The 20,464-nt window shown below is 44.8% G+C and overlaps 1 protein-coding gene and 1 pseudogene across 1 annotated transcript in view; both read right to left on the reverse strand.

The window, feature by feature from the left end:
• The window catches only part of ANKRD6 (ankyrin repeat domain 6), a 201,637-nt gene that overhangs the window by 164,660 nt on the left and 16,513 nt on the right, over nt 1–20,464 (reverse strand). The gene's annotated exons all lie outside the window — the stretch shown is intronic.
• Nucleotides 2,041–2,741, reverse strand: LOC138849739 (cyclin-G1 pseudogene; annotated as a pseudogene).

Consider the following 20,464-nt stretch of genomic DNA (forward strand, 5'->3'; position numbering starts at 1 on the left):
ATGAATCTGCCAAACTTATTAGGTCTATTTTTTTCTTTCCATAAAATGCCTTCAAATTTAAATGTAATTCCCATGTACTAATAATGTCCCCTCCTCAGGATTATATTATTTGCATTTTGGGTAACAAGAAACCATTCACACTACCTAAAACATTAACTTTTATTATTCCTTGAAAGTGCATCTGTAGGGGTAGATGCTGTGACATAGCAAGTAAAGCCACCACCTGCCACACTGGATCAAGTCCAGGCTGTTCCACTTCCAATCCAGCTCACTGCTAATGTGTCTGGGAAAGCAGCAGAGGATGGCCCAAGTACTTGAGCCCCTGCACCCACCTGAGAGACATGGATGAAGCTCCTGCTCTGGGCTTTGGCCAAGGCCAGGCCATTGTGGCCATTTGGGGAGTGAACCAGTAGATGGAAGATTCATATTCTCTCTCTCTCACTCTCTCTCTCTCTCTCTCTCTCTCTCACACACACACACACACACACAATTTATGCTTTTAACTTCGATTTGACTGCTTCACAGATGAATTCATATCTAAACATAATTCCATTATAGCATAATAGTAATCGGGTAGTTTTCTCAAGTCTGAGAACATCATGCTAATCTAGTTGTAAAACTGAGGCTTCAAATTTAAACTCACGAAGACGTCATGGAATCCGTAGCTCAGGGTTGCAGAGAAAGGGTTCAGAGAAGAGTTTTTGTTGTTGTGGCTGTACTAATTCTCCTTAAACAAAAATCCAACTTATCAGACCTCTATGAAATATTACTGTTAAAAGTGAACTGCTCATGTTTAAGATTCATAATTATACATATGTTAAATGTTAATTTTGAGTGGAAAAATAATCATTACTAGTTAAGAAATTTAAATGGCAAGAATGTATTTGCAGGGGCTGGCGCCGCGCCTCACCTGGCTAATCCTCCGCCTGCGGCACCGACATCCCATATGGGCGCCGTGTTCTAGTCCCAGCTGCTCCTCTTCCAGTTCAGCTCTCTGCTGTGGCCTGGGAGGGCAGTGGAGGATGGCCCAGGTGACTGGGCGTCTGCACCCGCGTGGGAGACCAGGAGGAAGCACCTGGCTCCTGACTTCGGATTGGTGCAGTGTGCCGGCTGTAGCAGCCATTTGGGGGGTAAACCAACGGAAGTTTAAAAAAAAAAAAAGGAATGTATATGCAGTAACCCCAAGTTGACTTTATGCATATAACCACTTTCTAGAACTATAACTGTTCTAGTAACTGCCGTGTTGAGACACCCTTGCAGTTTCCAGACACCCACCAGGGAGACTGATCTGCTATATCTTGCTTTTTCTTTAAATACACCATCCAAGTTCATATTGATTTTGCTTATAAGCTAACAGACTCAAATTAGTCCACATATGATCCAAAAGTTTGTCCTAGTGTTCACTTCAGCTAGTATTATTTAAAAAAAAAAAAGATTTATTTATTTGAAAGGCAGAGTTACAGAGAGGCAGAGGCAGAGAGAGAGATCTTCCATCCTCTGGTTCACTCCCCAAATGGCTGCAACAGCCGGAGCTGAGCTGATCAGAAGCCAGGAACCAGAAGCTTCTTCCGGGTCTCCCATGGGGGTGCAGAGGCCCAAGCACTTGGGCTGTCTTCCACTGCTTTTCCAGGCCACAGCAGAGAGCTAGATCTGAAGTGGAGCAGCCAGGACTCAAACTGGTACCCATATGGGATGCCAGAGCCACAGGCAGAGGCTTAGCAAACTATGCCACAGCACTGATCCCAGTATTATATTTAAATGAGCCAGAGCTTGGGTCTACATAGAGCAAGATGATGTACAATAGCGAAGTATGATTTTACTGCTACTTTTAAAGCTTGGGTTGTTGAGGAAGACACTATTATTTATGCTGATTAATGAAATTACTTACATACATACCAGAAGTTGGATAATTTCTTACCCTTAGGGTGCTGTATACAATAAATGTCTTCAAATATTAGCTGACCAGATCAATGCAGTCACTTCCCCTTTGCTTTTGCAGCTCCATCTTGTGTACCTTGAAGATCATTGATATTTTCATTCTTCAATTGTAAAAGAAAGTTATTGCACTGGATAATTTCCTCTATGTGGAGTTCAACAATGATCCAGATTTACCAATTAGGAACCACTGCAGGAATGGCTGGAAGGTGAGTTACTCTGTAGTAACTATGCTTCAACTGCCGTGCAGTATGCCCAGAAACAATCCACTTCAACCTCTGACCATTTGGTTTGGAACACTTGCTTGATGAATACTCAGTTAAATGCTTGGGGACAAGCTCTTGCCAGGAGGTCAAATCTCTACCATTCATCTTAGAATGTTTCTGAAAACATTCTTCTCCTCCTGTTGACTCTATACACTTCTGTGCTTGGCTCTCCAGTGCAATGCTAGACAGTGCCAACACGGTGGGCTTTGCTTTAGAAAACAAGATCCTGCAGTGACGTGCCTAAAGTTCAGCTTCCATTCTTTCAAAATAAAGGCCATTTCTCCTTTGGAATGGCAAGTGCTCCTGAACGAGTGAATAACAGAGTTGCAGAAACTGAAAGGCAGCAGTAGCTTTGACTTTCCAACACACTTTCTCCAATACAATGCTTTCCATTCTCATTGAGTCTGAAGCCAGGCACCTGTACTGACTGATCCGGATCAAGTCAGTTGCCAGTGAGGCATTCCTTTCCTATTCTATTGATTTTATAGCCAAATAAAGCAGCCGAGACCAACACATCCACAGTGCTTGGGATGTACCTTCATTTTAGACAGGAATCTGTCCAGTAAATTCATAGCTAGAGAAAATGTCTGTGGGGCCAGCATTGTGGTGTAGCAGGTAAAGCTGCTGCCTGCAGTACAGGCATCCCATATGGACGCCGGTTCGAGTCCCAGCTGCCCCACTTCTGATCCAGCTCTCTGCTATGGCCTGGGAAAGCAGAAGATAGCCCAAGTGCTTGGGCCCCTGCACCCACGTGGGAGACCTGGAAGAAGCTCCTGGCTTTGGATTGGTGCAGCTCCAGCCATTGTTATCTGTGTTTCTAGAAAATGTCTCCATGTTGAAGTAAAAAAACTGACTTAGCCCAAGATCTTTTACCGCAGAGTCCCTTAGCTGTGCAGTCATTCTGAGGCCATTATCACACACAAACTCCGTCTCCAGCCGCAGACCTCAGGCTGACCCCTGGACCTCTGCTCCAACAGTGTACAGCTGGTGTAGCAGTTTCTGGGAGTCAGCTGTCAGCAGTTCAGTGGTAACCTCCCTCCAGAGGCCTAGGAGACAAGGGACTCCCAGGGCCTGGGGAGGCAGAGCTGTCCTGGGTAGACGCTTCCACATTGCCCTCCTCAGGTCAGCTCAAAGCCAAAGGGTACACACTGATATATTAACACTAAATAATTCAATGCCTGAGATTTACTTGAAAATAAATTGGAATTTTTGTTGACATGAACTAAGATTGTTCCCTTGTTGAGAATTTCAGAAATTGGGTTACAGGTATATGAGGACTCAATATACCACTTTGCCTTGTTGTTTTATAAATCCTTTATAAAAACCACCACCTGCGACCCTGGCATTCCATATGGGCACCAGTTTGAGTCCTGGTCACTCCACTTCTGATCCAGCTCCCTGCTAATGTGCCCAGGAAAGCAGCTGAAGATGGCCCAGGTGCTTAGGCCCCTGCATCCATGTGAGAGACCTAGACAGAGTCTCGCCTGACTTCGGCCTGGCCCAGGTTGGGCCACTAAGGCCATCTGGGGAGTGAACAAGTAAATAGGAGACTGATCAGTCTCTGTCTCTCTCTCCTTCTCCCTCTTCCCCTCCCTCCCTCTTTCTCCATAACTCTTTCAAATAAATAAAAATAAATCTTGGGGCAGGCACTGTGGTATAGTGGGTAAAGCTGCCATCTGCAGTGCCAGCATCCCATATGGGCACTGGTTCAAGTCCCGGCTGCCCCACTTCTGATCCAGCTCTCTGCTATGGCCTGGGAAGGCAGTTGAGATGGCCCAAGTCCTTGGGCCCCTGCACCTGTGTGGGAGACCTGGGAGAAGCTCCTGGCTCCTGGCTTCAGGTTGGCGCAGCTCCAGTCATGGTAGCCATTTGGGGACTGAACCAGTGGAGGGAAGACCTCTGTCTCTGTCTCTGTCACTCTGCCTTTCAAATAGATAAGTAAACTTTAAAAAAAAATAAGCCTTTAAAAAAATTCAGTATAATGAAATGTTTGTATTTATTTTTAACTGGTGTAAAGATATGGGGTGTTTACATATTTATGGGGTACCACGTGATGAATACATGTACACAATGTGCAATGTTCCAACTCAGAGTGACTACATCCATCTCCTCCAACACTAACCATTCCTTTACAGTGAAACATTCAAAATCCTTCCTTATAGCAGAAAAATACATATACAGCTTATTATATTTACCGATTATCACACACACACACCCACCCCCCCCACCCCCCCCCACCCCTGTGCAAGAAAATACTAAAATTTCTTCCTTCTGGCTAGAAAAAATAGTAGCCCCTAATTGAACTCATTAGGGGGTCATCCCTCCCTCCCCTTACAAACTTCACTGCACAGGCTCCAGAAGGCCTCTGAGTGCTACCTGGTAAGTCAGGTGGGCATCACTGTAAGCACAACTCCTCCCTAACCTAAGATTGCTTTGAAAGATCAGCCTGGGAAGTTTTGTAACTTTTTCTACCTACTTTCTAATGCATGTCCCCGCATGCAAAGTAAGTTGCTTCTTCAGTTAGGTAGGAGGTTCTGCAATACAAACTCCCTACAACCGAGGCAGTGGTTAATGGTCAGGACATGGTGGTTTCAGGAATGGGAAAGACCTGGAGGCCGAGAAATGCAAACACTGACAGTAGGGAGATCTTAGATAGGTGAAAGCCAAATGAAACTAGAGTAAAATCCAAGTTACTGATTCTGCAACGTAGGAAAACATCTTGTCAACACTTGCAATTTACAAATAGAATGCCCCAAAGATCCAAAAAGTCAAACTAAAACAATCAGGGGGCTTCACCATTGCTATGATGGGTTTAGTTAATAGTCTCCACCCAAAACATACATACTCAAGTCCTACCCCGAGTGCCTCAGAATGTGATAAAATCAAGATGAGGTCATTACAATGGGTTCTAAACCAACATGGGTGGTGTGTTTTACAAAGGGAAATTTAGAGATGTGCACACAGGGAGACCACTGCATGAAGATGAGCGCAGAGCCTGCAGTGGTGCATACAATAATAATGAGGACCTCAACACTCTTCATCAATGGACAGATCAACCCCACCAAAAAAGTCAAGAAATAAAAAGACTAATCTATACTACAGACCAAAGGGACCTGATACCTATAGAACATTTAACCCCACAGCTGTAGAATATACATTCTTTATCAGTACATGGAACATTCTCTAGGATAGACCAAACACTAGGCCATAAAATAAGTCACAAAAAATTTCAAAAAAATTGCAATCATACCATGTATCTTTTCTGACCACAGAGAATGAAGCTGGAAATTAACAACAACAACAACAAAAAACTCAAGAAAATATGCAAACACATGGGAACTGAACAACATGCTCCTGAATGAACAGTGAGTCAAGAAGAAACCAAAGGGGAATCAAAAAATTCTTTGAAACAAATGAAAATGAAAACACTTACGGAAGTGGTCAGTACTGTGGTTCAATAGATTAAAGCTGCCATCTGCAGTGCTGGCATCCCATATGGGCACCGGTTTGAGTCCCGACTACTCTACTTCCTATCCGGCTCCCTGCTAATGTGAAAACAGTGGAGGATGGCTCAAGTTCTTGGGTCCCTGCACCCATGTAGGAGACTCAGAAGAAGCTCCTGGTTCCTGGGTTCAGATTGGCTCGGCTTCAGCCATTATGACCATTTGGGAAGTGAACCAGCAGATGGAAGACCTTTCTCTTCATCTCTCCCTCCATCTGTAACTCTACCTCTCAAATAAATAAAAACTTTAAAAATTGGTTATGGAAGTAACATACCTCAACACAATAAAGGCAATATATAACAAACCCACAATTAGCATCGTATTGAATGGAGAAAAGCTGAAAGCATTTCACTAAGTTCAGGATCCAGGAAAGGATGCCCACTTTCACCATTATTATTTAATATAGTTCTGGGAGCTGGAGCTGTGGCACAGAGTGTAAAGCCGCCACCTGCAGTGCTAGCATCCATATGGTCGCCAGTTCAAGTCCTGGCTGCTCTACTTCCAGTCCAGCTCTATGCTATGGCCTGGGAAAGCAGTTGAAGATGACCCAGATGCTTGGACTCCTGCACCCACATGGGAAACCCAGAAGAAGCTAATGGTTCCTGGCTTCAGATTGGCACAGCTCCAGCCATTGCAGCCAATTGGAGAGTGAGCCAGCAGATGGAAGACCTCTCTCTCTCTGCCTCTCCTCTGTGTAATTCCAACTTTCAAATAAATAAATATTTTTAAAAATATATAGATCTGGAAGTTTTAGCCAGAGCCATCAAGCAAGAAAAAGCAATTAAAGGGACAGAAATTGGAAAAGAGGAAGTCAAATTATCTGTTTGCAGATGATGTGATCCTTTATATAAGGGAACTAAAACATTCCACTAAGAGACCATTGGAATTCATAGCTGAATTCAGCAAACTTGCAGGATACAAAATCAACACACAAACAATCAACAGCATTTTTATACACCAACAATGCTTTAGCTAAGAAATAACTTTTAGGATCAGTCTCATTCCCAATAGCTTAAAAAAAAAAGGAATAAATGTAACCAAGGATGTGAAAGATCTCTGCAATGAAAATTATAAGACATTAAGAAATAGAACACAAAATAGAAAAATATCCCATGTTCATGGATTTAAAGAATCAGTATCATTAAAGTGTCCATATTACCCAAAGAAACTTAGATTCAATGCAATCTCAATCAAAATCACGTAATTCACAGAAAAAAATCTAAAATTCATATGGAAATACAAATGACCCTAAATAGCCAAGCAATACTAAACAATAAAAACAAAGCCAAAACAGCTTTGTATTGGCAAAAGACAGACATGCAGACCAATGGAACAGAATAAAAACCCCAAAAATTAGAGAAAAAGACAGACAAGAAAGAAGGAAAGAAAAAAACTAGAGAAGAGGAAGGGAGGAAGCAGAAGTATCATTATACTCTTAGAATTGTACCAATAGGCCGGTGCCGTGGCTCAATAGGCTAATCCTCCGCTTTGCAGCGCCAGCACACCAAGTTCTAGTCCCGGTTGGGGCGCCAGATTCTGTCCCGGTTGCTCCTCTTCCAGGCCAGCTCTCTACTGTGGCCAGGGAGTGCGGTGGAGGATGGCCCAAGTGCTTGGGCCCTGTACCCCATGGGAGACCAGGAGAAGCACTTGGCTCCTGCCTCTGGATGGGCGCGGTGCGCCGGCCGCGGTGGCCATTGGAGGGTGAACCAACGGCAAAGGAAGACCTTTCTCTCTGCCTCTCTCTCTCACTGTCTAGCTGTCTAACTTTGCCTGTCAAAAAAAAAAAAAATTGTACCAATGAGGGGTGGGCACTGTGGCTTAGTGGGTAAATCGATGCCTGCAATGCCACATCCCACATGGGTGCTGGTGAAACACCTGGCTGTTCCACTTCCAATCCAGCTCTGCTATGGCCTAGGAAAGCAGTGGAAGATGGCCTAAGTCCTTGGGGCCCTGAACTCATGTGGGAGACCCAAAAGAAGCTCCTGGCTCCTGGCTCCAGATTGGCCCAGCTCCAGGTGTTGCAGCCATTTAGGGAGCAAACCATTAAATGGGAGATTCTCTCTTTCAAATAAATAAATCTTCACAAAGAAAAAGAGAAATATGCACAACATTCTTAAGTTTTAAAAAGTTCCTTCAAATGAATAAAGACAAGACATTCTAATAGCAAAATGCACCAAGGGTCTGAAAAGACAACAGATTCACTAAACAGTAAGATCCATTATGGGACTGGAATCATTTGCGCTCAAGTGTCCAGCAGGAAGGAACCTAAATGCTCATTAAGAGGAGGTAGTCACTTGATTTAATCAAATACTTTATAATACCATTTACAGTCATGATCAGGACTAACATGTACTGCAAAGATGTCCCCAAATATTGTCCAGTTATTTTTTCAGAAAAGCCAGTGGCAGAACAACATGTAGGTTTGAATGCACTGTGTAAAGTTGAGCACCACGCCCACTGAGCTTGTGCCACGGTGAAGTGAGACTGGCTGTTCATTGCCAGGCACTTCACCTCTAGGCGATGGCATTTTGGGTAATTTTTACCCTCTTCAAATTCCACACTATTTGCATTTTTCTATAAGGAGATTGTAGGTCAGGAAAAGCAACAAAGCTGCTCTCTTGCATGAAAACAGGTTTTATGGAGAGAAGAGAAGGAGAGAGATGGCAGCAGCTGATGACAGAGGGGCGAGGAGGGTCAGGGTGGTTGTTGATGGGCAATAGGAGAGCAGAGCAGAGCCAGTTGCGGGGGAAGGAGCCAGAAGACAATGAAGACGGACACGGGCTGCGGACCGGCGGTCTGAGGACTCTGCCCGGCACTCGACAGAGGTTAAGTGGCTCCCTACCTACAGGCACGACAGAAAACAACCTGCACACGTCACTGTAGCTGCAGAGGAGTGCCACGGCAGTGACAGACGGCACAGGAGCCCTGCCGAGCAGGCACCTGGAGGACAGGGCTCCTGTGCCGTCTGTCACTGCCGTGGCACTCCTCTGCAGCTTCCGTGGTACCGAGATGGGAGTAGGAGAGGTCCCGGCTGCTCAGCAACTGGCAGCCTACTCGGACTAGCAGGGCAGAGCCCTGGGTCCACGGGCAGCACGGACGAGATGAGACAGTTAAGCCGGGGCTTAGGGTGAAGAGGCTTGAGGTGGCTACCGGCTCTGAGCACAGTTTACCGGCAATCCTCAGAGGGGTGTGCAGCGCACGCACTAACAGTCCTCTAGACGGGTGAATGCAGCTGCTAGTGCTGGACTTGCAGACCCAGGGCACTTGACCCTGGAGGCAGGGACAACCCAGCGACTAAGCTAATGTGGCAGACATGGGAGCTCAAGTCCTGACTTGAAATTGCCGCCACATACAGGATAGGAGAAGCTCACGGTGGGAGCCCATGTGGATATGAAACAGGAGACATCTACAACCCCACAAAACCCCTCAAGAGAACCTGACTGCACAAGGTTCGACTGTTAGTGGACGATTTTCATTAGGAATTTTACTCAAATACCACAGTTTAGAGGCAGCTGTGCCCTGTGCACCCTCTTCCCCTCTGCCTTTGGCTTTTGGGCTGTGTATCAGCAAGTGTAGAGGTAATTAATGGTTCTCCTGAAGAAAATCCAAACCCTAAGACAGCTTTAGTGCCCCCTTTGGAAAGACAAGTTCCAGACAATCAGCGTCATTCCTGAGGTGAAAAATCAACAGACCCTAAAATGAGGGAGGAGGGAGTGGGGAGTGTGGAGAAGGGAGAGCGAGTCAAAAGTCTGGAATATGATTTTTATGAAATGCAGTGATATGCCTTGGTAAGGTAGCCACATTTTTCAAAATACCACTATAAATTCTAAATGCACTCTGGGTTAGCTCGAAAAAGCTGTAAATACTGAGGAAAATTAAAAACAAAAATTCTAAGGTCACCTTCAAGTTCAAGCATCAACATGTTAGCCACGTCTCAGTAAATAAGACCTAAATATCTATAAATGATGTGGTAGAGGTCAGATTTTTGCTCTGCTGACTTAGACTTTCTATATTTCCCTGTAGTCTGTTCTCACTTTCAAATAAAAGATTATAGGTAATGAAGAATATGACTCTTAACTATGACCGAGAGAAAGAAACAGAACACGAGGACCCCATTATCACCTTTTGGATGAACGTTGAGTTTTTAGACTCCCCGACTGAAATAGTGATCTCCTTAGGCTGAGAGGATAAACCATAAAAATATCATATGGGTAAGGCTCAAAGCCAGACACTTGGTGTAGGTTGTCTAACGGGCTTGGTTTGTGGCTTTTCTGCTCCTCAGCCATGTCTACTTGGACATCTAGGGGTGGGGAGACTTTCAGTGGAGCGAGGAGCAGCCGGGAAGCAAAGGAGCTAGAATGAGAGCCATGTTCACTGCCTCAGGAGCTCCATCGGTGTGTGGCTGTTTTCCACTCAAGAACACATTTGAAAGTACTGGTGACATTTCAAACTGTGCTCCACGGGAATTCATTTCAGCTTCCAGTGTCACAAAATAGAACCTCCAAGTCCTAAAACGCTGCCCGGATGAACATGGCCCCAACCCTGGATGCTTGCAGGAACAGCAATGGCAGGAGGCTGAGTGACAGTGATCTACCTGCACAGGGGGAGCACTTGTGATCAGAGACTAGCAGAAGTCCTTAACAGCGGCTCTAGTCCTTCCGAGAGAATCCCAATTATCATGCCAATCAGTACGGACTCAGGTCTGGAACACAAACATCTGCGTGTCTTCCATCTTGATCCCGACCTATCTGCCCAAAGGTGATTGACAAATACTGAGACTGTGAGAGTTTTTAAGACTGAGGCTGAATCCAGGTATTGCACAAAATGGAGTTCATGGGGCTGGCATTGTGGCACACTGCTTGTGGATGGAACATCTGTCTCTCCCTCTCTGGAACTCTGCCTTTCAAATAAAATAAAATTTTAAAAATGAGATATACAATTCTCAAACAAGATGAATGAAGTACATTAACCAACAAAGAAAGCTCTAAAAATTAAACTAACTCACCAACAAGTACTTGATACATTCAGGGGGGAAAACCATTCCTACTGTGTCAGGTGATAAATATTGTATTTGTGTACATAAATCATCTGACTTGCAGTTTTTCTTAGAGATCTCATGGATAAAGTATAATTGTCCATCTTTAACAAAGTTGTTGAAATTCTACTTCTTGAAAGAAAAAAAATTTAATGATGTCAATTGACAGATTTTCTATATAATGATTTTTTAAAGCCTTATTTATTTACTTGAAAGTCAGAGTTACACAGAGAAAGAGCGACACAGAGAGAGAGAAAGAGAGGTCTTCCATCCGCTGATTCACTATCCAGATGGCCACAAAGGCCGGAGCTGTGCTGATCCGAAGCCAGAAGCCAGGAGCTTCTTCCAGGTCTCCCACGCAGGTGCAGGGGCCCAAGAACTTGGGCCATCTTCCACTGCTTTCCCAGGCCAGCAGAGAGCTGGATCGGAAGTGGAACAGCCAGGACTCGAATCCCCACCTTATGGGATGCCAGCACAGGAAGCGGCAGCTTTACCTGCTACGCCACAGCACTGGACCCTATATAATGATCTCTTACAAACTGATTGTGTAAAAGGTGAATACCTCAAAAGAAAAATGCATGCAAGAAATGTACAGACAGGTCACATGGAGAAAAAAGAAAATATAGGGGCTAATAAACATACAAAATGTCCAGCCCTCTTTATAATCAAACAGAGCAATGAAAACACAATGTTCCTATCAACTTGAATGTAAAAAATACATCAAAACTGATAAGAAGGCAAGAAAACAAACTCCTTTGGTTTGCTGCTGAAAACTTCCGGAGGGCAATTTGGCGACGTGTCAAAAGCCTCAAAAATAAACAAATGCCTCTGACTCAGTAATTCCATTTGTCAAGGAATGGAACCTCCAATGGGATGCTCATGCACAAAATGCTTGCTGCAGCATTACACGTAGAAGTGAAAATAACCATTGAATGCTTCAACAATGTAATGGCTTCACAAACTACAATACCTGTATATTCAACACAGCATAGTATTTTACAAAATTATTTACCTTTCTAAAAGCCTGGATTTATTTTTATTTATTCAAAAGGCAGAGCGACACAGAAGAGATCGTCCATCCATGGGTTCACTTCCCAAATGCCAAAAACTGCCAGGGCTGAGCAAGGCCAAAAACTAGGAGGCAGGAACTCAAACCAGGTCTCCCACAAGGTTGGCAGGGACCTCACTACTTGGGCCATCATCCCCTGCCCACCAAAGTGCACATTAGCAGGAAGCTCGCTCAGAAGTGGAATAGCTTGGACTCAAAACAGGCACCACAATATGCGATGTGGGTGGCAGCAAGTTCACTGCAGTGTCCAAAGCCCACGTCCCCATATTATTTAATTTTTAAAGGATTTATTTGAAAGGCAGAGTTACAGAGAGACAGAGGCATGGTAGAGAGAGAGAGAGAGAGGTCTTCTATCAGCTAGTTCACTCCCCAAATGGCCGCAACAGCCAGAGCTGGGCCAATCCAAAGCCAGGAGCTTCTCCCCGTCTCCCATGTGGGTGTAGGGGCCTAAGGATTTGGGCCATCTTCTGCTTTCCCAGGCCATAGCAGAGAGCCGAATTGGAAGTGGAGTAACTGGGACTCAAACCCACACCTATATGAGATGCCAACACTGCAGGCTGTGGCCTTACCACAGCACAGGCCCCATACACCCCCATTTGAAACAAAGAAACTGAGGCACCAACAGGTTAAATAGTCACAGGTGGCATAGACACTGTGACCAGGATGTCTAATGAGTTGACCTAGCTCCACATCTAGCTCCTAACCATTTTGCAATGATGCACATTTTAAAACTAAATTAGAGCAACAAGCCAGATAATCTATAATTACACACACTACAAAATCTTAAAGAGGACTTTCTGTGTGGGCAGAATTTCAGGGCCAATTTGGAAACAATCTCCCCTGCATCACAGCAGGTAGTGTCTTTCCCTTACACACACACTCACCACACAGTTATTGTCAGCCCCTTCCTGGCTGAGAGTGCAGAGATTTGCTTTCTGTTTCTAAAAGGCACGATGCCTCCCTCCAGTGACCCTGCAGGGCTCTGGGCAGACGTAATACACGTAACTCACAATCAAAGATAAATAACGTCTTCCCCCTTTCACTTCCAAACAGAAGCTGCAGGGCAGCCCACATGGGAGCAATGCCGAAGCTCACTGACAGGAGTTATGAAAGCACCAAATCCCCTTGACCAAGCCCGCCGGTCACACGTGACCAGGCAAGATCACAGGACCATCTCCCAGGTGTCCCGTGACATTGCTGCTCTGCCTCCACACAAAAGCCTGACAGATGTAAGTGCTTGTAGATAACACTCAGCCATCTAGGGCGCCGCTGGGTTTCTGTAAGGGGCAAGGATGGTCAAGATTAGAGGGGAAAACATCACTAGCCATTCTAAAGCAAGCTCCAGCCATCTGATACTGTAAGGGTGGACGCTAGACAGACTTTGAAGCAAGCGAAGACCCTGTAAGTGGAAGCAGGGCGTCAGGCTCTAGATAAAATTTCTCATCGCCAGGGACGAAGTCATCTTACTGAACAGGGAAGGCTTTCTCACTTCTGGACTGACAGCAGCTCTCCCCGGTTACAGGACACAAAGGACTATCTTGTTGTTACCCCAGACCGTACTAAAGGCGAGACGCTAGTATCAAAGAGCTGTGCTATAACACCTAACTGATACACTAGAGAGACGGGCTCACATCTCCAGGACACAGCTAGACATCATCTATCTGTCTGGCAGACATGAGACCTAACCAGTGTCTCACCAAAGGAGTCTAGTTAGGATGCCCTCCTTCAGTGACAAGGATTTATCAAGCCAGGCCCCAAAATGAGGTCAAGCTTTTTATGGAAAGTGAGGTTATTATCCGAGGGGCCGGTTTTGTGGCATAATGCATAAAGCTTCTGCTTGTGATGCCAGCCTCCCAGATGGACACCGGTTCCTGTCCCAGCTGCTCCACTTCCAATCCAGCTCCCTGCTAATGGCCAGGAAAAAGCAGAAGACAACCCAAGTCCTTGTCACCCAAGTCACCCATGTGGAAGACTTAGAAGAAGCTCCTGGCTGTTGCAGCCATATCAGGAGTAGACCAGTGGATGGAAGCTCTCTCTTGGCCTCTCTTTAACTCCTCAAAATAATGAATCTTTTTAAAAAGTGAACAGAAAAATGAGGACCACCTAGACATTGAAGGCAAATTTCAAAAATGCAAAGCAGATCATGACAAATAAAAAGAAACATAATGGACACTGAAATAATCAAAGTAATTAACAAGCACTTGAAGATAAAAACTTGAATTAATATGCACAGATTAAAGACTGTAATCTAGAACAAGTTACAATGAAAAAGGAATGACCAGACAACAGAAGAGTTCAGAGGAATGAGACGTGTTTGGAGTTTTTTCAATTCAATAGAGGGACTGGAAGTCAGGAAAATCTCCCAGGAAATAGAACCAAAAGACGCAAATAGAAAAGTTAGGTGAAAAAGAGGCTGAACCCAACAAATCTAATATCTGAATCCCAGGAATCTCAACAAAAGAGGAGGAGGGAGAATAATCAAAGCAAAAAAGAATTCCCCAAAAGTGAAGGACATGAAAAGGGCCACACTGCAGCGCCAGGCATCCGGCACAGTGAGCGACAGAAACCAGCCCCACCAGGTGGGGCACAGTTCAGAATTACCCATCTTCTCCCAATGGACAAGAACAGGTCATTTTCAAAAAGAGGGAAACGATCGGTGCCTTTTTCCTCTTTCCTTACTCAGGAGTGAGTTTGACAATATCTAATAACCATTTGAAGACATAAAAGAAGGCATCCAGTTTCATAAAAAGCCCCAGGCTGCCCTTGCAACAGATGGCATGACTCAATGTATGGTTAATGTTAAGCAGCGAGTTCTGAGGAGTTTACAAAACACTACAGCAAAGTCAGGGACAGCAGCTGTAGACAAAAGCTAGTCTTGAATGTGTTTTTCTTTGGAGCAGTGGTTAAACACTCACCTTAGATACGAAAGGGTCTTAGATGGAAACTCTAGTCTTGGAAGGGAGTGAGGTTCTTCATTTTCCGGTACTATTTCCCACAGTTCACAGATCTCATGCTGAGCATAATGTTTCATGAAGCAAGAAAGCACATCTCCATCAGAAAGACATTAAAAACTAAAAACCAGGGGCCAGTGCTGTGGCACAGCAGGTTAGGCCATCACTTCAGATACCCACATCCCATGGCAAAGTGCCTGGGGTTGACTCCTACCTCCACCTCTGCTTCCAATCCAGCTTCCTGCTAATAAGCCTGAAAAGCAATGGATGATAGCCCAAGTACTTGTGTCCCTGCCACCGGCACAGGAGACCCACATGGAATTCTGGGCCTGGCTTCTGACTGTTGGAGGCATTTGGACAGCGAACCAGCAGATGAAAGATCTCTCTCCATCTGTGTCTGTGTCTCTCTCTGCATTTCAAATAAAATGAAAAATTTTTTAAAATACCATAAAACTAACCTTGATGAATACATAAGGATACTCAAGTACTTTTCTACATTTTAAATGCATCTCTAAAATAAAAGGCTTCAATAACGTGAGATATTTGTAAAAATAGAGAGTCTATTATGGGACCTGCCCAAAAACAGTGTCTCATTGTCTTCCTCAACAGACCCTCTTCTGTCTCTGAAATGAAATGCTACAAATTAAAAATGAAAAGAAAGAACATAGACATGTGAACCCCTCTGCTTAGGACTCAGGAGGGTGGTGGTATTTCTCAGGCAATCTGGGTATCCCCGTAAGTTGCTATACTCCTGCGGCCTACATGGGCTGGGACTGTGCTAGCATTTACAGGCATTGGTCACCTTGGGCCAGGCCTCTACTCTCAAAGCACAGGGATGTCTTTGTTTCTAAGGCAGACAATGGAAGCTCACAGGGAGTTTGCATTACAGGTTTGGAGAAACCTGTTAGTTATTCACTCCTCTCTGCCACAAGAAAAAAAGTTTCAATAACCCCAATTCTGCAGAAGAGCCTGATCCCAAAAGAATATGAACTCTGCAAGCTCTTCATTTTTAAAACCAGCACTGGCCACTTCTCAGGAGTCTATGCAGTCAAGTGGAATATGAATGCATCAACTTCTTTTTTATCTTGAGAATTATATGAAACTCAGGGTGAAGGCTGCTCAGCTCATTAGACAAACTTCCAGGGGTAAAAGATTCAATAACATCACTTCCAATACTCTGAGCACAAGAGCCAGGATTGAATTCCGCTCAGCTCTGCAGCCATGTCAAGTTCAACACACTACAACACATGACAGAGCTTATACTCACCATATTTTAATAATGCTCTTAAGTTCCCTTTATGAATGAACCCAAAACAGGGGTATTTAACAAATGACACCAAGTCATCAGTTGTAAAAACTGAAATCCTAACTTGATATTCTCTGCTTTGCATAGACCTGTTGACTTAACCTGAAGCCAGGAATCTCATACTTCTTCACCCGTCTTCCCAAAGCAGTGCAAGTTTATACCGCATCATAAGAACTCTCCTCTCTCACCAACTGCTCTGATGCATCAACTAACACTCCCTGCTGCTCGCTTTCTCTGCTCAGTGTATTTCCCCTTACTCTTCCTGCTCCTCAGCACAAGCTCTCAGTCACTTCCAGGAAAGGGACTCAAGTCACACAAAGGCATAAGTGGTACCTGAAACTCTATCCCCGTTCTGAGAAATGCAGTCACTTTCAAGGCGCAGGAGTGTAGGGATCTCATGGAACTCAAACTCCACTTTACGAATTCCCAAACATGGACTTGCCGTTAGTACAACCTAGCAAGAGAAGGTACTGGGGCTCTGAGATAATTATTCCATTTCTTCCCTCCCTCTCCACCAGCTCTCACTCTGAAAAGATCCTAACTAGCAAACATGACTGGGAAAAAAAAATTGGGGAAAAAACGATTGACATTAAAAAAACAAAACAAAAAAAAAAACCAACCACCAAATCTGTATTTGTCCTAACTTTTGCTAATCTAAGGTATTTTTGAAACTTCTGATATTAGCACCAGCTTTTGATACTTTTGATATGGAGTACAGTTATTGCCCATATCTTTTTTTTTTTTTTTTTTTTGACAGGCAGAGTGGACAGTGAGAGACAGACAGAGAGAAAGGTCTTCCTTTGCCGTTGGTTCACCCTCCAATGGCCGCCACGGCCAGCGCTCTGTGGCTGGCGCACCGCGCTGATCCGATGGCAGGAGCCAGGTACTTCTCCTGGTCTCCCTTGGGGTGCAGGGCCCAAGTACTTGGGCCATCTTTCACTGCACTCCCTGGCCACAGCAGAGAGCTGGCCTGGAAGAGGGGCAACCGGGATAGAATCTGGCGCCCCGACTGGGACTAGAACCTGGTGTGCCGGCACCGCAAGGCGAAGGATTAGCCTAGTGAGCCACAGCACCGGCCTCATATCTTGTTTTAAAGGAAAAATTACTTTGTTATTCATTGATAGTGAGTGCATTACTATTGAAACTGATTGACATCAGGAAAATTCCTCTCTTCAAGATCAAGATCTTTCAGGTCTGAACAGGTCCCCCACCCCCCACCTTCACCCTTCTTCCAGTCTGGTACACTGGAGAAAAAGGCCATGTGTGTTCTCAGTTTCAATACAAGGGATGAACCCCACTGGGGTGGTTCCTAAAACACTGCCACAAAAATCAAGTGAATGGTTCGAGTCAGAAGTCACGCTGTATTTCCTAGAATGTATGCTCTCTGGTGCAAACCAAGGGTAATGTTCCATCAGCACTACCCAGCAGCAGCACAGTTCTGGAAACATTAGCCATGCCATTGTCTACTTTCTTTGTTCCCAATTATTAAGTAGAAAAGACTTATGGAAACAAGTAAAGATAGAACCTGATAAAAAATGTCATGTTTGAATAAAAACAACCGTGACCCCTACAAGGCTGGTGAGAGAGAGAAGTGATCCTTGGAGGGTGGGGACTGGGTTAGGATAGACACTAGAGAGTCCAGTCCCCTGGCACAGGAGCTGTTGGTTAACCCGAGCCTCATCTGAGTTCTGCTGGATTTACATAAGTCTTCAAAAAGTTTTATGGAGAAACGGACTTAAACATTATCTTGGTGCCAAAAATTTTGACATCTTTGTATAGGTTCTTCTTTCATACATATCACCCACATTTTTTTTTTCTAACAATCCCTGGTTGAAATGGAGGTGATGAACATAATGATATTAAGTTAATTGTAAAGAACAGACTATCAGGAACAGAACTCTCTGAACCTACAGGACATCAAGCACCTATACCCACAGAAGTACACACTATTCCACAATGACAGGCCATCCAGCTCTGCTCTTTGGATGTCAAAGGTCAAGCCCAACAAGGACAGCAGAAGTACTGCTTATGGTGCTGAACCCTAGGTCAAGGATGAACCAAGACCACACCATAGCCCCTCTAAGGGATTCCCCAGATTCTTTTTTTTTTTTTTTTTAAGATTTATTTGAAAGTCAGAGTTACACAGAGAGGGGAGAGGCAGAGGGGCAGAGGGGCAGAGAAAGAGGTCTTCCATCTGATGGCTCGCTCTCCAATTGACCGAAATGGCCGGAGCTGTGCCAATCCAAAGCCAGGAGCTTCTTCCAGGTCTCCCACGCAGGTGCAGGGGTCCAAGGACTTGGGCCATCTTCCACTGCTTTCCCAGGCCACAGCAGAGAGCTGGAGCAGAAGTGGAGCAGCCAGGTCTTGAACCAGCACCCATATAAGATGCCGGCGCTTCAGGCCAGGGCGTTAATCCACTGTGCCACAGCGCCGGCCCCTCCCCAGATACTCTACTTCTCCACAAAGTTATAGTCCTAAGCCATTACCAGTTCTACCCCACAATTTTCTTTATTCATTTATTTATTTTTCATTTTATTTGTTTTATTTTTTTTTTATTTATTTTTTTTTATTTTTTTTGACAGGCAGAGTGGACAGTGAGAGAGAGAGACAGAGAGAGAAAGGTCTTCCTTTGCCGTTGGTTCACCCTCCAATGGCCGCCGCTGCAGCCGGCGCACCGCGCTGATCCAATGGCAGGAGCCAGGATCCAGGTGCTTTTCCTGGTCTCCCATGGGGTGCAGGGCCCAAGCACCTGGGCCATCCTCCACTGCACTCCCTGGCCATAGCAGAGAGCTGGCCTGGAAGAGGGGCAACCGGGACAGAATCCGGTGCCCCGACCGGGACTAGAACCCGGTGTGCCGGCGCCGCAAGGTGGAGGATTAGCCTATTGAGCCACGGCGCCGGCCCTATTTTTCATTTTATTTGAAAAGTGGAAGGAAACAGAGACAAAAAACACCCACTGGCTCACTCCCCAAATGCCCACAAAAACCAGGGCTGGGCCAGGCCAAAGCCAGGAACTTAATCTGGGTCTCCTATGTGGGTGATAGGGGTGTAAGCACTTGAGCATCATCTGGTGCTTCCCAGGGGACACATCAGCAGAGCATGCATAGGAAGCAGAGCCAGAACTTGAATCCAGGCTCTCCACTAAGGGCTGTAGGCATCCTAAGCAGTATCCCAACGGCCACGCCAAAGGCCCACCCCCAAAAGTATCATTTATTAGTTTCAACATTAAAGCATATTAGCATTGACTCAGGTCAGGCTGTCACAACAATATCAGACAGGATGGCATAAACAACAAATGTTTATTTCTTATAGCTCCCAGAGCCTGGAAAGATCAAGATCAAGAAGCCGGAGAATTCAGGATCTGAAGACGGCCCTCCTATTGGCTCATGGATCTCCATCTTCTCGCTGTGTCCTCACCAGGGAGCATGAGGGCTAAAGAGTTCTCTGGGGTCTTTTATACCAGGGCATCCATTCCAATCAATCCCATAATCGCGATTTTATCACCTCCCAAAAGACTGCCTTCCAAACACCATCACATTAAAGGAAAGGATCTCATTATGAATTCTGAGGAAATAAACATTCAGTCCATAATTAAAAATCCACTTTTTATATAACAGATTAAAAAACCAAGAGAAAAATTAGTTCAATTAATTAGGGTACACTTGGCAAATGTCCAAGTCACAGTTGTAGCCTAGGAATCACAATTTCCTAATAATGTAAGCTAAAATTCCTACTGCCATATTTTAGACTTCAGGATCCACTATAAGATCAGTATCCCAGATGAATGACAAAGCTGAATATAAATCTAATAGATGAATGTGTGCATTTGAATTAGTAGAGTGCTGTCTCTAGACAGAATAAGCATGATGTTACCTTGAACATCCTTAAAAATATTACCATTAAATAGGAAGTGGCAAAATTACATTAGTAATGTTTCATTTTTAAAAGCTGTATATCTGTTTAAAAGGCAGAATGACAGAAAGTAAGAGATCTTCCGCCTACTGATTCATTCTCCAGATAGGTACAACAGTCAGGGCTGGGCCAGGCTGAAACCAAGAGCCAGGAACTCCATCCAAGTCTCTCACATGGGTGACAGGGACCCAAGTACTTGGGCCATCATCCTCTCGCCTTCCAGGTGAACTAGCAGGGAGCTGGATCGGAAGCAGGGTAGCTGGGATTCAAACCAGTGTTCTGATATGGGTTGCGGATGTCCCAAGTGATAGATTAACCCCTGAACCACAGAACCTGCCCCGATACTACTTATTATGAAGACATGCATGTAAGGTAAACAAGCATGAGAAGGCGAAAACTTGAAAGCAAGTTTCTCAAGACAAAGTCACTCCTTACCCATCCAATTTACACTAGCAAGTTCTCCAAGAAACCCCAATAATCCTGACCT

The sequence above is a fragment of the Oryctolagus cuniculus genome, chromosome 5 (assembly GCF_964237555.1).
Source record: "Oryctolagus cuniculus chromosome 5, mOryCun1.1, whole genome shotgun sequence".
In the NCBI taxonomy this organism is placed as follows: Eukaryota; Metazoa; Chordata; class Mammalia; order Lagomorpha; family Leporidae; genus Oryctolagus; species Oryctolagus cuniculus.